The sequence below is a fragment of the Canis lupus genome, chromosome 27, assembly GCF_048164855.1.
Source record: "Canis lupus baileyi chromosome 27, mCanLup2.hap1, whole genome shotgun sequence".
NCBI classification, from domain to species: domain Eukaryota; kingdom Metazoa; phylum Chordata; class Mammalia; order Carnivora; family Canidae; genus Canis; species Canis lupus.
Window position 1 is genome coordinate 19701221 of NC_132864.1, and position 17625 is coordinate 19718845.

The window sequence follows — 17625 nt, forward strand, 5'->3', positions numbered from 1 at the left end:
AACGAGTTGCTTTGGCCTCTGGTTTCTCTCTCCTCTGGGGCCTGGTGGTTTAGCTTCCTGGGTGAGATCTTGGCAGAGAGGAGATGAGCACAGATCAGGTTACAATGAGGGAGGACAAGGGTGTAAGGTGTGAGCCCCTCCCCTTCCTCTCCCAGGCACAAAACCCCATCTTGCTGAAGTACCTGTATTGATTTCCTAGGGCTGCTGTGACAAAAATGCCACAAAAATGGGGCACCTGGGTGGCTCAGTGGTTGAGCATTTGCCTGTGGCTCAGGTTGTGATCCAAATGCTAGATCGAGTTCCCTATTGGGCTCGCTGCAGGGAGCCTGCTTCTCCCTCTGCCTGTCTCTCTCTCTCTCTCTCTCTCTCTCTGTGTCTCTCATGAATAAATAAAAATCTTTTAAAAAAGTGCCACAAACTGGGAGTTTTAAAACAACAGAAGTTTGACGTCTCATAGTTGTTTCTCCCTCTCCATATAAGCGCATCGGATCAGATGAGGACCTACCCAATATAGTCCAGTGTGAGTTCATTGTAACTAATTACAGTTGCAAATACTCTATTTCCAAATAAGATCACATTCACAGGTTCAGCATGGACATGAACTTGGGGGGCGAGGGTAATCCCTATTGGACTCTGTCCAATGACCAAGGGTTGAGAGGTGATAAAGTCATAAAGTCCTGTGTTCAAATCCTGACTTTGTCACTAGAATGGGTTGTAGACTTTGAGTCTGCTTCTTTACCTCTCCAGGCCTCGGATTCTGCATCAGAAAAAATGGGGGGTGCAATGCACGCCCGGCAGGGCTATTGTAAGGATTTGAGTGAATGCATTTAGCTCCATAGATAGTAAGTCTCACAAAACAGAAGAGGTCTTTATCTTTCTTACTGTGGAAATCTGTCTTGGACCTGTCCACCCCCTGCAGCTGGTATAAAGCTCTGGTTCTAGATGTTTCTAACCCGACACACACCGGTACCCCCTATACCTCCTGGGAGTCTTAGGGCACAAGTCTAGTGCATGCAAGGCCTCCTGTTGCTGTTGCTGCCAGCTTCCCTGGTGCACCTGCCTGTCTTCTGGGCAGAGGCCAGGAACTGCCAAACACCCCCGTACCCCCCCCCCCACACCGCCAAGGGAAAGCGTGTGTCTGAGGAAAGGCAAGGGGACAGAACGGCATGATTCCAGCAGGAGAACATCCACAGGATTCTTTCCATTGTTCCCAAGGTCCAGGCTTCCGGGTCGAGCGGGCAGGAGTGAGGCTGTCTTCAGACAGGAGGCCTCACCCCAGACTGTGGTATCTGGCTGGAGCTGCAGGCCGACAGCTGTGTAGGCATTATAAATCTCCCTCCTGGAGATGAGGCGCTGGGGCTCCCGACGTGTCCTGCTAATGGTAAAGCTGTCAGCGCCCACCGCACAAGCTCTGGACTCTGAAAGCATCAAGGTGAGACTGTCTGCCTCCCTCAAGCCTGTTAATTGTACCTGCAATCTCTTCCCCTCCAAACGCGGAAGGCTGTCTCTTCCTCCACTGACAGCATCAGGGGATTTTAACTGCAAAGCAGGCTGTACTTCAGATCCAATTGAAATACCCCTGAACCTGAGCTCTGACCTGCCAACTTCCTGCTGAAAGGACACCCCCCCACCCCCAACTCCCCCACCCCCCACCCCCCCCACCTGCGCTTTCTGTAAGACATGGGAGATTTGGTGAGTTGAAGCGAGAGAGCATCCCTGGGAGGGGAGGTCTGCGTGGTTTTTGTTTTGCCAGTTTGTTTGCTTCATGATGTAGTCTGTCTTTAAATTTTCACTTAAAAAAGAAGTGGTCCTAAAAAAAAAAAAAAAAAAAGGAAGTTGTCCTTTGCTTTATCTTGAATGCAAAATCAGAAGTTCAGGTCCCTGATTTATCACCCCACAGATATCTGACTTTGAACAATCGCTTCATCGCTTTTAGATTCCTCATTGTAAAAAGACGATGATCAAATCTTTCTTCTCGCCTGGAGACGAGGATGAAATGAGATATTCTAGGGCTATCAATCAGAGTTTTCGTTGGAAACAACCTGTGGATCGCTGATAAATCACCTGCTCAGAAACAGAGAACTCCGGGTGCAGCACTTGCCAATTTCCGTGGTGTAAATGCGTCCATCAGAGCCGATTTCAAGCCATCAATGTGACATCACGCAACAAGGAGCTGGGAGGGGAAGTGAACAATTGGTTCTTCTGAGCCGACAGGAGCCGGCGCCAGCACAGCCCTGAAGACAACAGACGCCAACTCCGGCTAATTTTAGGAAAATTAAAATCAGGGGGGAAAAAAGTACCCAAAGGATAGAGGGGGTAGCTTGCAGAATTTCCAGCTGGCGGCTCAGACTTGGAGTTCATGCAGCCAGGACTCACACCCCAAATCATCCCAGAAATAGCCCACTAGTGAAGATGGTGCTTTTGTCCGCTCTGGCACAGAGTAATAAGCTCCATCATCGCCAGCAATTCTGGACATGGGCCAATCCCACTAAAACTGTAGCCACTGACATCCTGAAAACCGCATAGCTGGGCCCCACTCCCCCACCCGCCTCGCACCACCTCACCAGCCCAGAGAAGGCATCGGAGGGCGTGGATCCTGTTCCCCCCACCATCTAGGGAGGTGCCTCAGATTGGTCGAGCCATGTCACACGTCTGTGTCCCCCCTGCTGCAAGGGACCCTGAGCCTATGTGTTTATGTAGCTGCTATCACAAACTACCAACAGCCCACTGGTTTACAACCACGGAAACTGATGTGTAGGTTCTGGAGGGCTGAAGTTCAAAATCAAAACACCGGGAGGGCGGCGCTGTCTCTGGAGGTCCTGGGGAAGAAAGGACTCTTCCTTGCCTCCCCTGGCTTCTGGTGGCTGCACCGCTCCAATCTCTGTCTTGGCTTGGCCTTCTCTTCCCCTCTGTGTGTCTAAGAACACTTCCGGATCGAGGGCTCATCTGGATCATCCAGGAAGAGCTCGTCTCGGGATCCTTATATCAGCAAAGACTCTTTTTCCCAATAAGGTCACATTCACAGGGTTTGGAGTTTTAGGACATGGGCATCTCTTTTGGGGACCACCACCCAACCCACTCTAGTGAGTACCTGTATGTTCAGCTTCTATCCTAGGCAGTGAGCCTTGCCTCACTGGATGGGAGGTTCCTCGGTTATAAGAAGGGGATTTGGAGGCTGGGAAGTCAGAAAGATGTCCAATGTCTTCTAGAACTAGGGTCGCAAATGTTTTTGGTAAAAGGTCAGAGGGCAAATATTTTTTGCCTTGAGGTCATATGGTCACAGCTCCTCAGCTCTGCTGTTGAGCACAGGAGCAGCTGTAGATATTTTGTAAACAAATGGGGGTGGCTGTGTTCCAATAAAACCTTATTTACAAAAACAGGTGTCTGTCCAGATCTGTCCTAAGGGCCACAGATTGCTGACCCCTTTTCTAGAACATGAAGGGGCCCGGCATGAAGTGGGTGCTCAGTAAATTGTTGGCTGACTCATCAATCCTCGGTGTTGTAGAAATGTATTGAACATGGACAACCAAGTCAGAGCAGAAGTTAATAAAGGATTAAAACATGACTAATGCTCTGTGACCCACACTCTTGAATAAATTATACAAAGGGAAAGAATTTTGGCATCTAACAACAAAATTCAAGTTTTTGAGATGAGTTTTCCTTGTTTTAGAGCCTAGCACTAACTAATGTGGCCTGAATTTTAATTCCTGGCTTCACATGGAGTGACAGCACCCCTGACCCAGCAGAGACCTGGGTGTCCATGCTCACAAGAAGGACCAGATTGGGGTGTGGAGGGATTTATACAAGTTCGCCCCGTCAGAGGAGAAATGGGGGCAGATGCCCAGCATATCCTGCTGGCACCGCATGGGAGCTGTTGACTGCCTCCACTAGGGGCGAATGGCATATAATCCAGATGTCTACTTCCAGGGGAGTAAAACATCATGAGAAACAGTGTCTGGAGCGGGAAAATAGCCAATGTGGTGCTTGTAGTAAAAAACACATCAGCTTTGAAGGCTGACAGATTTGTGTCCAAGTCTCAGCTCCCCAGGAAGGCAGTAAAGCAGCTGAACCTTTACCTTTACCTCTCTTTACCTCTCTGAGCCTCAATTTTCTCATCTGTAGAATGGGGAGAGTTAGATTCATCCTGCGGCAAACTTGTGAGGATTAAATGAGATAATATTTACAAAAATGTGGCACCTGGTGGACGCTTAGTAAAGTCACGCTCGGTGAGCTCCTTACAAGGCCGAATTTCACAGACTTGAATTTCTGAAAATCAACACACCCGAACGTACATAGCAAAGTAAGTGTGATCCTTTGAAGGAGGCTCCTGGGAGGCCAGCCAGGCTGCTGGGGCACAGCCTGTTTTGGGAGCCAGCTGCTGATTAGCCTTTGGCACCTTGGCAGTTTCCTCTGACTGTCCTCCATGGTGGCAGGCCTTCGCTCTTGGAGAAGGGACTTGATTTCTGGACAGATCCCAAAATTAAATGGAGCCAGGTCTGATGAACAAGGTAGAAGATGGAGCTGGCTGGGATCACTTTGGGTGATAAAAGACCCGTGATTGCAAAGTAATGGGCCAGGGTTACTCTGAAGGAAATCCCCAGAGAGGCCTTCCAATAGTGCTCTGAGCATCCAGAGCCCTTGTGAGAATGAGTGGAGGGATGACTATGGCAGGGGAAACACCTGTTCAGAAGGGCAAGGTCTGGGGCATTTGTACTCTTTGTAAGTTACAGTCCTATCTTATAGGACTTGTTTGTTCACTCTTTGCTTTAACATTTATTGAGCTTTGGGCCCTGTGCTAGGCATTGGGTGTGGTGCTGATCGTGACTTCATTCCTACCCTCAGGCTTGCAGCCATAAACAGATAACAATCCAATAAAGAAACATCTAGACAATGCCATGGTGGTCTACACAAATGGCGCCTCTAGTGTTGTGCAGTGCACAACCTGTACAATGGTATGTGTAGCCTTGCTTTAAAAAATAAGGACATGAGTTATATTCATAGGGTCAGGGAGGCATGTGAGCTGGATCATTAAAGAGATGAAGGAATTCTGAAGGCAAAAGGGTGGGTGGGGGAAAAGGAATATCAGACTCAGGCACAGTGTGTACCAAAGCACCGAGGAGGAGTATGTTCAGTGGGGAGGTATGTTCAGTGAATGCTGAGACATCTGGCGGATTTGGGAGGAGGCAGACGGGCTGGGGGGCAGTGAGGCCGAGGGGACTGAGTCAAGATCTCCCGGGGGCTGCTGGGGGAGTCAGAGAGGTCCACGGATGTCAGACATTCCATTCCTCTGAGTTGGCCTCCCACCCCCTGCCCGAGGGAGAGATGTGAGAAAGAACACTGGCCTTGTTGCGGCTTGGATCAGTCTGGATCCCAGCTCTGGGGCTTGCAGGCTGTGTGTTGCCCCTCTAGTCACTTAACCTCTCTGGGCAGGACTTTCCTAACTCACAGAATGGAGGTTCTGGTAATGTCTCCCGCTGGGGTTGGGGGACTTGGCAAGCTACAGAGTCAGAGACAGAGCAGGTCTGGCCTCTGACAGCCTTCGTGTAAGAGACAGAAATCGAAAATTAGGAAGACAGCACCAGCCCCCTGTAGGTGGAGCGAGTAGGTGATTATTCTCAAGTCCCCAGAAAGTTGGCTGGGCTCTGCACATTGCCCTCGTTAGCATTAGCATCAGAGAGCACTTTCTCTGTGTTTAGCATTGCCCCGGCTCCTCAGAGGTCTTTTAAAATGCAAATCTGCCCTCTTTGTGTCCATGGTGCCTCAGGTTAACTGATAAATGACTTTTATCAGCAGATTCCATTTACCTAGGAGCCCTAGGGTGGGACACAGTGAGCCCGGGCTGCACACCTACCGCCGGGAGGGGAGGGGGGGGCCTGACTTCTCCCCCCACCCCACCCCCGCTGCTGCTCCCCACGGAGAGATAGCTAGGAGGCTCCTGGGACCGAACTCAGAGGGAGATGGATAAGACCCCCAGGGGCAATCTGAGTTTCTCAGGGCACGGGTGGCGTGGGGTTCCGCGCATCTCCCGCCGGGCCTGGGGCTGCTGTGTGTGCAAGGCTGGGAGCGCAGGCTCCATGGGAACTCAGGCCCTGCCCTCGAGGAGGGACTCGGGGTCTGGCTGGAAAACCCAAAGTGAACAGATAAGTAGGGCACAGAGGGCAAGGTGACGTTGTCATTGTGATCGTGATGGCCACCTGTCATTGAGCATTTACCGTGAGTCAGGCCTTGTGCTAAGAACCTCGTTACCTGTTATCTCTACCTGGAGGTGGCTGTTAGCAAGGGCGACTGGCAGATGAGCCTCAGATGGAGCAGAAAATGCATCGCTCAGGGTCGTAAAGCTAGAAGGTGGGAGGGACTCCAGAACCGAGTTCTCAGCTGCTGTGCTGTCTGGCCAGACGGGAAGATCGGCCCACATGGTCTTGAGTTCCGGTGAGGGGCTTCCTTTGTGCGTCTGGGTCTAACGCTGGAGGCAGGGAATACGAAATAAGAGAGAATTGCAAATTTGAAGTGGTGCAATATAAAACTATGTATGACATAAAGCCTCCTGTGGAATAATGCAAATCTCTCTGGTTTTAAAAAAAGACATCCGTAATTGCATCATCTCCAAACCAAGTGGCCCGAGTGAAATTTAAATGGTGGTGTGCAATTCGCCACAGGTTAGTGACATTGTGATGGATAAAGAGACATGCCCGCCACCCCTTTCAAGGCTTTGCTTGGATTATTTGAGGGTTTAATTGTGCAGGAATACATTCCCTTTAAGACTGCGACCTCCCTCAGGACTCTTTGGGCACGCGTATAAAAATATGTAACCCGTATAAATTACAGGTCCCCATATGGCTCCTGCGCGGACTGGGCTGCGTGCAAAGAACTTTCGTCTAGCTTTCAAATTGCGTTTCTCTACAAAGTCCTCCTCCCCACCTTTCCACGTGGCTCATTGCATGTCTGGATTCAATGAGATTCTACAGAGTCTAGGAGACTACAGATCTCTTTTGGGGGAGAAAGAGAAGGAGGTGAGAAGCACCGGCATTGGTAGACTGTAGAGTTCTAGTCCATGATTATCCCCTTGGAATGATCTTTTTGGCATTCCCTCTGGGCCCCATGAGACCTTGTGCCTCGTAGCCATTCCTGGCTGAGGATGGTTCCCAATGAGCCCACCGCCTACCCTAGGCTGTCCCCTCTGCCTGGCTTGCCCATCTGCTCCTTTAGGAGACAGCTCCTCCATTGTCCCCGCTCCTTCCTCTGCATTTCACCCTCTGCACATCTACTTCCTTGACAATGACCCGCAAAGGTTTATTTGGAAGTCAGTTGTATCTGTAGGCAGTGAGCTCCCAGAGGGCAAGGACCAACTCACTTTCATTCCCCTATCCTCAGCACTGAGCCCCACATACATAGTAGGTGCTCAATAAATATCGCTACACAGTAGACGCCTAGGAAAGGCTTTTGGAAATTGAGCTGAGTTGAAAAGGAGAGTAAGAAGGAAACATTCCAAGCACAGGGATTGTTGTCTTCTGGGAACGGCATGGCAAAGGCTGATCGCCCGGTCCCTTGTTTGTAGCTGTCTCGTACATTCCGGGTGAGTAGGCGGGTATTCTTGGTGTGCTCTATCCCCAGCTGGGGTAGACTGTTTCGAAGATGGCTGAGGAAATGAGTCCCATCTCATGTGCCCTTTTACAATGGATACCACCCCTGCTCCCATCCAAAGGTGGGGTTATTTATCCTCCGCCTGATTCTGGGTCAACCCTCTGCCTTACATTCAATGAGGCAAAATCAAAGCTGGTCAACTTATAGGTCTCAGGCCCAAAAGATGATGCAGCTTCCATTTTTGAACTCTTGACATGTAGCCACCATATAAGGAGGCCCGAGCAATCCTGCTGGAGAGGCTACATGGAGGGAAAATCGCGCACCCCTGTTGGCAGCCAACATCAACTCCCAGATCTGTGAGTGGGGGGCATCTTGGATTTTGCCACCCAGCCAAGCTCCTGGCAGAGTGAAGCTACATGCGTGAATCCAGCCACAGCCTGTGAAGCCAAAGAGCTGCCCAACCGGGGCCTCTGAATTCCTGACCCACAGAATTAGGAGCAATAAAATCGTTGCTATTTCAAGCCACCATATTTTGGTGTCATTTGTTACACAGCAATAGATAACAAATACACTAACTCTGTGTGAGCAACAAATTTAGTGAGAGGTTATCTATGGCTTTTGATCTGGGAGTTGGAGAGGATATAGTAGAATTCAAGCTTTTCTGTTTTTATGTGTCTGTTTTTAATTTTACAATATTGTTAAAAGGAAAACAAATTGTAGGTGAAAGTAGTGAGGTCTGAATAAAGTCTGTAGAGGAGTTAATAAGACTGTATCGGGGGTGCCCAGTCAGTTGAGTGTCTGACTCTTGATTTCGGCTCAGGTCATGATCTCAGGGGTCATGGGATGGGGCCCCATGTGAGGTTCCCTGCTTAGCAGGGGGAGCTACTTGAGATTCTCTCTCCCTCTCCCTCTGCCTCTCCTCCTGCGTGCGCTCTCTCTCTCAAATAAATAAATAAATCTTAAAAAAACAAAAGGTAGTATCAGTGTTAATTCCCTGGTTTTGAAAATTATATTGTAAGATGTTATATTGTACAAGGCTGTCATTTGTTTCTAGGAAATAAACACTGAGTATTTAGAAATAAAGATGTGTTATGTTTGTACCTTTCTGGGGAACAGCTCTGAAAAAAGAACACACACACTTTCTCTTCTGTGTGTCTGTAACTACAGAGAGAAAGAGACAAGGATGAAGCGCAGGTGGCAAAGCATTCATATTCGGGGAATCTGGGTGAAGAATATATGGGAATTCCTTGTAGTGTTCTTGCAACTTCTCTAAACGTCTGACATTATATTGAAATAAAAAGGATTTTTTTTTTAAAGGAAGAAGGAAACTGTGGAATGCACATGGTTGCCCCCAAAGAGGCAAGAACCACCCACTCTCCCTGGAAATCCTGGTGTGCTCTATCTATCTGGATTTGCGTGAATCCAGAGTGGACTTTTGTCCCTTTCTCGCCTCCCTCTGGTGGCATGCATGTGATGGGGAGCCACCCCGTGTCCTCCAGGCTGCCTGGCACCTGGCAATGATCAACGGCTACCATTAAACTCACCCTCCCCACCCCTGTTCACGTCTAGGGTTCTGTGAAGGCAAGGCTGGGTTTTGGATTTTTCACAGTGACAATCCCCAGGCTCCAAGGGGACAGCTGGGAAAAGCCTTTCCTTGGAGATCCCTGGAGCACTCTGCCAAGGCTTCAGTCACAAATCTATCCTTTCCTGCTCATCTGAATTTTGGGGATTCCCATTCAGAGGCCACAAAGCACAGGATGATGGAATTGAGGGGCTAGAGGAGCCCCCCTCTGGTAGCAAGCATTGCTGAGAGCACACCCCGGTGCGGTTGGACTATTTTATGGGCCTGGGCCAGGGATCAGGGTGAGAGAGGAGAGGATGGTTGTGCCCACTGGAGCAGAGCGGGCGGCGTCCAGCGGAACAGAGCCCCCCAAAGCTCCCAAGCTCAGCAATGCCGTCCTGCGTGCTTCTGGGCGAGCTTCAGAGGGGAATGGGCCGGGCCATAAGACACCAGGAGTTTGGAATCCGAGAGACCTAGGAGGGCACTCTTTGACTCACTGTTTCCTGGCTGGGTGCTCCACCCGGAGACCCAGAGACTTGCCCTGGCGCCAAGTTTAAGGCCCTCATCTAGGGCGGAAAGGATCAAACACACACCTGATGTTATGAAAGTGCCCGGCAAACAGTAGATGCATCCACAGGATCGGTGCTTCGATTCCTCACGCAGTTACTACTGAGCACCGACTCAGAGCCATGCTCAGCAGGGAGTAATCTGCCTGCCTGGTTCCCAGAGATGGGTGCAGTGCCTCTCCCCCTTGGTGTCCCCCCCACCCCCCGTTGCTCTCCATCTCCCGTGGCACCATGGTGACTGTGGCCTGGGTGCTAGATCGTCAGAGTTCAAATCTGAGCCTTGTCTCCGAGTGTCAGAGGCACAGTGACCCCATTTGTGTGTGCCTCCATCCCTCCACCCCTCACCCTAGTGTTTGCATCCGTCTCACAGATTGCTGTTGTCCGCTGAATCCATCCACGCGAATGAATGTCAACAGGGAACGCGGAAGAAGCGGCTACCACACGACAGACGCAGGTCTATGCTCCTTGTTGGCATTCTCTCCATTTGACAGATGAGACAGCTGAGGCACAGCAGACTGCACCATTTGCCCAAGATCGCAGACAGGGTAAGAGGCAGAGCTCACAAGCAGCTCACGGGACATGCCCGGCAGGTAGCAGGTGCTCACAGACTGGCTGGGAGGGACAGAGGTGGCCACAGCTCTTGTTCCCTTCAACACCCCAAGAGCTTCCAGCCCAGGGAGCCTCAAGGGCTGCCAGAGAAGGAAGGTCTCCCAAAGTGTGTGGGAGCTCTGGCCAGTGGCCACCAACATCAGGTCTTTCCAGAGTGGTGGGGAGGGAGAGGTATAGCCAGGAGACACTGCGGCTCGCTGCAACTGGGGGAATCCCAGGCCAGCCTGAAAGACCCTAATAAACAGCTAATTATGATGCTAACTCTGTACCTAGTGGCAGGGAGACCCAGCATATCGGGTAATTAAGCTGTTGGAGCTGGAGCCGGGCAGGGTTTTCTCAGCTCGGAGTTAATGCAGAATCCAAAGTGCAGGCTTATGGCCAGGGCACAAAGGTAAACAAGACCCTCCCTAAGGGCAGACCTGATTTAGTCCAAAGGTTCAAGTGCAGCAGTTATAATGATTAGAAGATTTTTTTTCTCCCCTTTATATAGGGAGCAGGTGGGGGTGGGGGGAGGAACATACTGTATGCACCAGCCTCGGTGCTGGACTCTTAGCAAGGGCCTGGGGGCCAGGCAGGCGGTGGGCCTGGGCATTTCCGATCGGAGTTGGATGTCACTCCGCTCCCCTGCCCGCCCTCCGCTCCTCCACAAGCATTTCTACTTCCTGATACCTTAAAAATGGAGGTGGAATTCACATAACATAAAATTAACTGCATTATGAATGGCACTGAATGGTACAATTCAGTGCCATTTAGTACCTTCACGATCTTGTGCAACCACCACTTCTATCGAGTTCCAAAGTATTTGCTTCACTCCAGATGAAAGCCCTGGACAAGTTACTCATTTATCACCCCCACCCCAACCCTCGCCATGTCCTTCCTCCTCCTCACCGGCTCCTGGCAACCACTAATCAGCTTTCCATCTCTATGGATTTATCTATTCTAGACATCACATATAAATGGAATCATAGCATATTTGACCTTTGGGGACTGGCTTCTTGCACTTAGCCTCATGTTTCTTTTCTTTTTTTAAAGATTTTATTTATTTACTCATGAGACACACAGAGAGAGAGAGAGAGAGAGAGGGAGGGAGAGGGGAAGAGACACAGGTAGAGGGAGTGTGCAGGCTCCATGCAGGGAGCCCGATGCAGGACTCGATCCCCAGTCTCCAGGATCACACCCTGGGCTGAAGGCGGCGCTAAACCGCTGAGCCACTGGGGCTGCCCCAGCCTCATGTTTCTGAGGTTCATTCACCTGGTTGCATGTATTAATGCTTTGTTCCTTTTTATTGCCAAATAATATTCCGTTGTCTATGTGTTGCATTTTGCTTATCCATTTACACTGACGGGCCTTGGGTTGTTTCTGCTGCTTGGTTTTTATAAATGATGCTGTGAATATTTGTGCACAAGTTTCTGTGTGGACATGTTTTCAATTCTCTTAGGTCAACATCTAGAAGTAAGACTACTGGGTTATGGGGGTAATTCTATCTTGAAAGTTTTGCTGTATTCCACGGCAGTTACCCCATTATACATTCCCACCAGAAATGCACAAGGGTTCCAATTCCTCAGCATCCTTGTTACTACTTTCTTTCTTTATTTTTTTAAAATATAATCTTTGGTTTTTTCATGGGAGCCAAGGTAAGCCTCTGTCTGCCATGGGGGCTCAAACACGGAGCCATGTCTTCTGGATTTACAGGAAAGTCCTAGGAAAGCCAGCGTGCAGGATGAATCACCACCCCCTTACCGGAACGGATTCATCACCTTGGAAGAACCAGATGGAAAGAGTGGCTCCGGGCTACACCAATCATTTTTTTCAAAAGATTTTTATTTAATTATTTATTTATTCATGAGAGACACAGAGAGAGAGGCAGAGACACAGGCAGAGGGAAAAGCAGGCTTCCTGCAGGGAGCCCGATGTGGGACTCGATCCCAGGGCCCCAGGATCACACCCTGAGCCAAAGGTAGATGCTCAACCGCTGAGCCACCCAGGCGTCCCCAGGCTGTGCTAATCCTAAAGGGCCTTGCTGATGATTCAATGTTGTAAGCTCTTCCCTGGGGGGCAAGTGGGTGCCTTGGAGGGAATAACTGTGTGTGAGCCGAGAGACATCCTGGTTCCTTGGAGCCTGGACACCTGTGCCCGAGTGTCACCAAGGGGGACAGTGTTCGGCCAGCCCTGCTGGAGCACTGGTGGCCTGGGTGAGCTGGCAAAGGACAACACAGACAACATGAGGGACCACTCAGCTACTGGGAGGTGGGAGGAACGGGATCAGCCCACGTGACTAGGCACATGGGTGTGGGATGGGGGGGCTCAACCACAGCCAACGGAGCCAGAGTCTGAACCTGCAGCTGCCTCCCTCTTGACCTCTCCGCTTGCGAAACGCAGCTCTGGCCGGGCTTGTCCTGCAAACCTCCAGCCCCGTCCTGCCTCCACTCCCCACTTCCTTTTCCAGCACGGTTTCCAGCACCTGGGCCCAGCCCAGCCTCGGTTCCCCGTCGGCACCCCTGGCCTCCAGCCAACCGGTGACCCCGCACGTCCGTTCCAATCAGCCAGCCCAGCTCGGGCCGGCCCAGAGAACCTTCCGTTCTGCTCCTGATCATGTGTCCACCCACATCAGGCTTTCCCGGCCGCCGCGGGGCCGCCGCGGGGCCGCCGCCTCTCAGAGCGGCTCCTGTGCTGTCATATGGATGCATCAGGCTGATCAGCAGTTCTGGGCCAGGAGCCGGAGGCACAAGGGCTTTTGGATCGCCTGTCTGCCCGCATGCATCAGCTGTCCCTGGCCGCACCCTGGCCGGCCTGGCCTCACAGCGGGGAAGCCAGCGGGGCCCTGCTTGCTCAGGAGGCGGGATGCTGAGGCCCAGGCTGAGCCTGGCCTGGCAGGAAATGGACAATGGGCTGGGGGGGGCGGGGTGCAGGGGAGTGGGAGGGAGGACTGAAGAGGAAGGAGAGAGAGAGGGCACCAGGAGAGCCTGAGGCAGCAAAGGGACTTCATCTCAGTCCCGTCTGTGTCCCCAACACTCAGTCGGTGTCTGGGGCTAGGCAGGGAGCAGTTGGTGGGACTGGCCTGTAAAACAGGAGTGAGAGAGGGTGCCGGGAGGGAGGAGGGAAAGGAAGGGGCAGGAGATAGAGAACAGAGCAACAGGAGGGCAGGGAGCGGGCACTACAGCTCCGCCCGTCCCAGCACCGTCCCTTCCACCAGTGGCCCCGCAGAACTAGAAGGGGACAGCGGACGTGGACTGGAGGGGAAAGAAGGCAGAGGAAGGCTGTGGTGGGAGCCCTGGGGCAGAGACGAGGGATGAAGACCCTGACCCAGATGGAGAGAATGGGGAGTGGAGGGGCGCAGTAATCCAGAAAGGGAGGGGCCAAGAGGCAGAGGTGGAGGGACAGACGCCGCAGGACCAGCCTGGCAGAGGGGCCAGGATGGGAAGATCGTCCCTTTGATGAAGATGCACATTAGCAAACGTGCTGGGATCGGACAAGTGCCAACAGGCCTGTCTCGGAGTTAAAAAGTGCTACATCTGTCAGGGCTTCAAGCCTTAAGCCAACACTTTCCCTCTCCTCACCCTGGGGTCCTGCAACTGAGCTCTCCCTGCGCATCTCCTGCAGGCACCCAGGCTTGTCCGGGGCCGGGAGGGCAGGGCAAACAGGGCGGGAGGGCCCATGGGGCCTGGTGCAGAGGAGGCAAGTGGCAGCCCCGTTGCAGGTGCGCTCGTGGTGTGTGTGTGTGTGTGTGGGGGGAATGCAGGGAAATTTCAGCAGAAGCTAGGAGGACCCAACAGGTGCCCTCAGATTAATGCCCACCCAGAACCTCTGAATGTCACCTTCTTGGGAAATGGGGGTCTCAGCAGATGTAATTAGTGAAAGCTATTGAGATGGAATCATCCTGAATTTAGGGTGGGCGCTCAACCCGGTGATGGGTGTCTGGGAAGAAAGGGAGCTGTGGAGGTGAAAAGAGGAAGGCCATGTGCCTACAGGGGCAGGAATGGGAGCGATGTAGCTAAAGTCCAGGAACCCCACGGATGACCTGGAGCCACCAGAAGCTGAGAGAGAGAGATGCATGGGACGGACGTTCCCCTAAAGCTTCCAGAAGGAACCTGCCTGGCCAGCACCTTGCTTTTGGATGTCTGGCCTCCAGAGCTGCAAGAGAACGACTTCTGTAGTTTTAAACCATCCAGTGTGTGGTCATTTGTTACAGAGCCCTAGGAGGCCACTACAACCTCCTGGCCTTGGGGACCCATTCTGCTTGTCCTTGGGTCCAATGGGATAATGGCAGGATGCTTAGAAATAAGAGGGTTCCAGGCCCTCCCTCCAACCTCGTCCTGTCAAATCTCCAGTGCTGGCTTGTGTTCTCCACACTTGGGAGTCCTGTTTCTCCTCGTCTCTCCAGAACTCAGGCCTCTCAACCAGCAGCTGGTGAACAGGGCTCTAGGGGGGCTTTCATCAGGGGCATAGGAAACCACTAGGTGTCATGGCACCAGGCCTGTGCTGCTGGACAGGGCCTGCCTCTGGGAGCTCCTTACATAGGCTATGGCCTCTGACTGTCCTGGGCTCAAATCCTGTGACTTGTTAGGTGTTGCTGTGACCCAAGCTTGGGTTGGTCTGGCCTTCACCTCTGGGCTTTGAGAGCCTCATCTAGAAGATGAGAAAAAAAATACCTATCTTGTGAGGCTGTTGGACAAATTAAGGAAGAAAATGTAGGTGAAGGGCTTGGACAAGGCCTTCATAAATGATGATGATGATGATGAAGGTCTTTGTAAACCCATTTCTGTCTAGCTCTGAATGGTTACCATGGGCTGTAAAGAAAGATGGTGTCTGCTGCCCTGTGGCAAAATTGGAAAGCCAGACACAAACGTGTGAAATTACTAGGAAGCCATAAAATACAGGATGACAGCCAGTGACTTGGGTTCGGGCAGCCTGACTAGGGTCAGGTCTCACAGGGATCATGAAGGCGGGAGGTCGGGTAGGGTGACCAACTTGTCCTGGTTTGCCTGAGTCTTGCCCAGGTTAAGCACTGGAAGTCCTACATCTTGGGCAAACTGGCCACCCTTCATGGACAACTTTACCTAGGCCTCAAAGCAATCATTCATTCATCCATCTGTTCATTCATTCATTCATTCCCTTTTACTAAGAACTCACCACAGGCCAGACTCCTTTAGGCACTGGTGACACAGACATGGCCCCTGCCCCCATAGCACTCACATGCAGACTTGCATGGCCTTCTTGTATTCATTCCATAAAGCATCTAATGAGCAACTACTGTGTGCCAGGCACGCTTAAATACAGTGAAGACAAAGACAAACGGCATCGCCTCAGATCTCAAGGTGTTTGCATCTAGTTGGGGAGAGACAGGATGGCAGGCAACTCCCTCCAGTGCAGGCAGGGCTACTACAGCACCCAGTAGGTGGAGAGGCCTCAGAGAGAGCCAGAGGGACCCCTCACTCCATCCTGGGAGAAGGCAAGGAATCTTCTAGAAAGAGGTAATGCAGAGCCGACTCAGAAGGAAGAATTGGCAGCAGCCAGTTGGAGAAACGAGGAAGGATATTGAAGCAAAAGGACCAGACCGAATGCAGGGAGCTCAGCAAGGTGCCAGTAGGAAATGCAAGAATGGCACTTTGGTGAGGAGAGGCAGAGCCCCATGGCAGGGATGTGGTTGAGAGGAGGTTGGGCAAGGAAACGGGAGGGGAGGGAGTGAGTCTGGTTTGCAGAGGCACAGAGGGAGGAGCTTGCAGGACCTGTTGGAAAGAAGGTAGGGTCTTGGGTGAAGGGAGATATGGGACCCTATGCCCACCCTGGCTGGGGACAGGGCAGGACCGACGGAGCACGATGGCAAGGTGCAGAAGAGGGAAGAGACGCATGCTCACATGCTTGACTTCGGAGCCAACCAACCATTGCAAGAAACAAGAAGAAAGAAAATCAGGCCGTGCTGTCGGACAGACTGGACACCACCCTAAGCACGGACCCCAAGTTGGGGTGCTGAGCCTTCATGTTTGGGACAAGCATGCACCTGTCCCTCCTTTTCCTGTAACCGAGTCTGTCCAATGAATAAACCTCATTGAGCATTTTGGAGCTGGGCCCCTTTGCTGCGAAAGCAAAACCAGATGTCTGGAGAGAGAGACCTGGAGGGGCTCAACTGTGGGCTCAAGGGGGCATGAGTGGTCAGGGAAGGTCTCCCTGGGCTGATCCCCAATGATCCAGAAGTGCTAGTCCCAGAAAGATTTGGGGACAGGAGGAACCTTTCAAGCAGAGGGAACCGTATGTGCAAAGGCTCAGAGGCAGGAATAAGCAGTTCACATGCAAGGAACAGCAAAGCCAGGCAGGATGGAGCAGGAGGTCGGGGCACACGGGAGGTGATGCAGGCCCAGAAGCGGGCCAGGGTCAGACCAAGCCCTGGCAGCAGCGGAAAGGGAGTGAAAGGGGCTCAGTCTCACTTAACACCAAGGTGCAGAGAAACCAGCTGCCCGCTTGTCAGCGGCAGAGCTGGGGTTAGGACCCAGGACCCCGGCTTTCCGATTTCCTCTTGATCTGACCCTGCTTCCCCTTCTGGGGAGGTGAAGACAGCGACTCCACAGGCGTCAAAGGAGACTTTTCAAGGCTCTGCTGCTGCCGCAAAGGCTCGGCTCATCTCAGCAGTGGGGTGCTGCTCCCAGAGCTGGAGAGCCAGCCTGCACTCTGCTCCGCGGTTTTACGTCTGCCCCTTAATTTCCAGGCCTTTCAATTTCCTGATCTAGGAGAATTTTACAGACACGGGGTGCGTGGCTGACTGTAACAACCGTCTGTTGAATAAATGACCCCTCTGTCTTGACTTGCAGGTAGTTAAACGTCATGCTGAGCGCAAAGGTGAAACAGGGCTGGGGGTGGGGGTGGGGTTTGCTTTGCCAATGACCTGCAGGCTGTCTTTCCTCTTGGGGGCTTCAATTTGTCATTGACGGAACATGACTAACAGTGTTTATTTAACTCCTTTGGTGTTTGGAACTGCTTAAGCGAAAAATATTTTTAGTGTACGAAATGCTTCCTGAATTTTATTGTTGGGTTTCCCTTGTTTGCACCCCAATTCTCCAGGAAACCACCTCTCCCCCACACTCCCTATACAGTCTCTGGGCTTCAGGTGATACTAAATGCACCTTTCAGGTCCAGGGGTGCCATTGTGGCTCTGGACTGGCCAACCAGAACACTGCAATCCTCTGACCACAGGGAGTGGATCAGAGGTGGGCGTGCAGCCCAATCAGAACCACTGGAACACAGTGCTTTTAGGAAAAGGCTGCTTAGTCTTTTCTGCTGGATTTGAACCTGGGAAAATGTGAGAGGAGCAGCTGG

The 17625-nt window shown here is 51.9% G+C and overlaps 1 long non-coding RNA gene across 2 annotated transcripts; it reads left to right on the forward strand.

Moving 5' to 3' along the window:
• The first annotated feature begins 1170 nt into the window (after positions 1–1170).
• Positions 1171–12344, forward strand: LOC140619360 (uncharacterized). 2 transcript variants are annotated; one of them, XR_012019244.1, is made up of 3 exons: positions 1198–1432; positions 10079–10253; positions 12010–12344. It is a non-coding gene; the product is annotated as an uncharacterized lncRNA (long non-coding RNA). The 2 variants fall into 2 exon arrangements; XR_012019245.1 differs by lacking the exons at positions 10079–10253; positions 12010–12344 and adding an exon at positions 1901–3377 and having other exon boundaries at positions 1171–1432.
• Positions 12345–17625: the final 5281 nt, after the last annotated feature.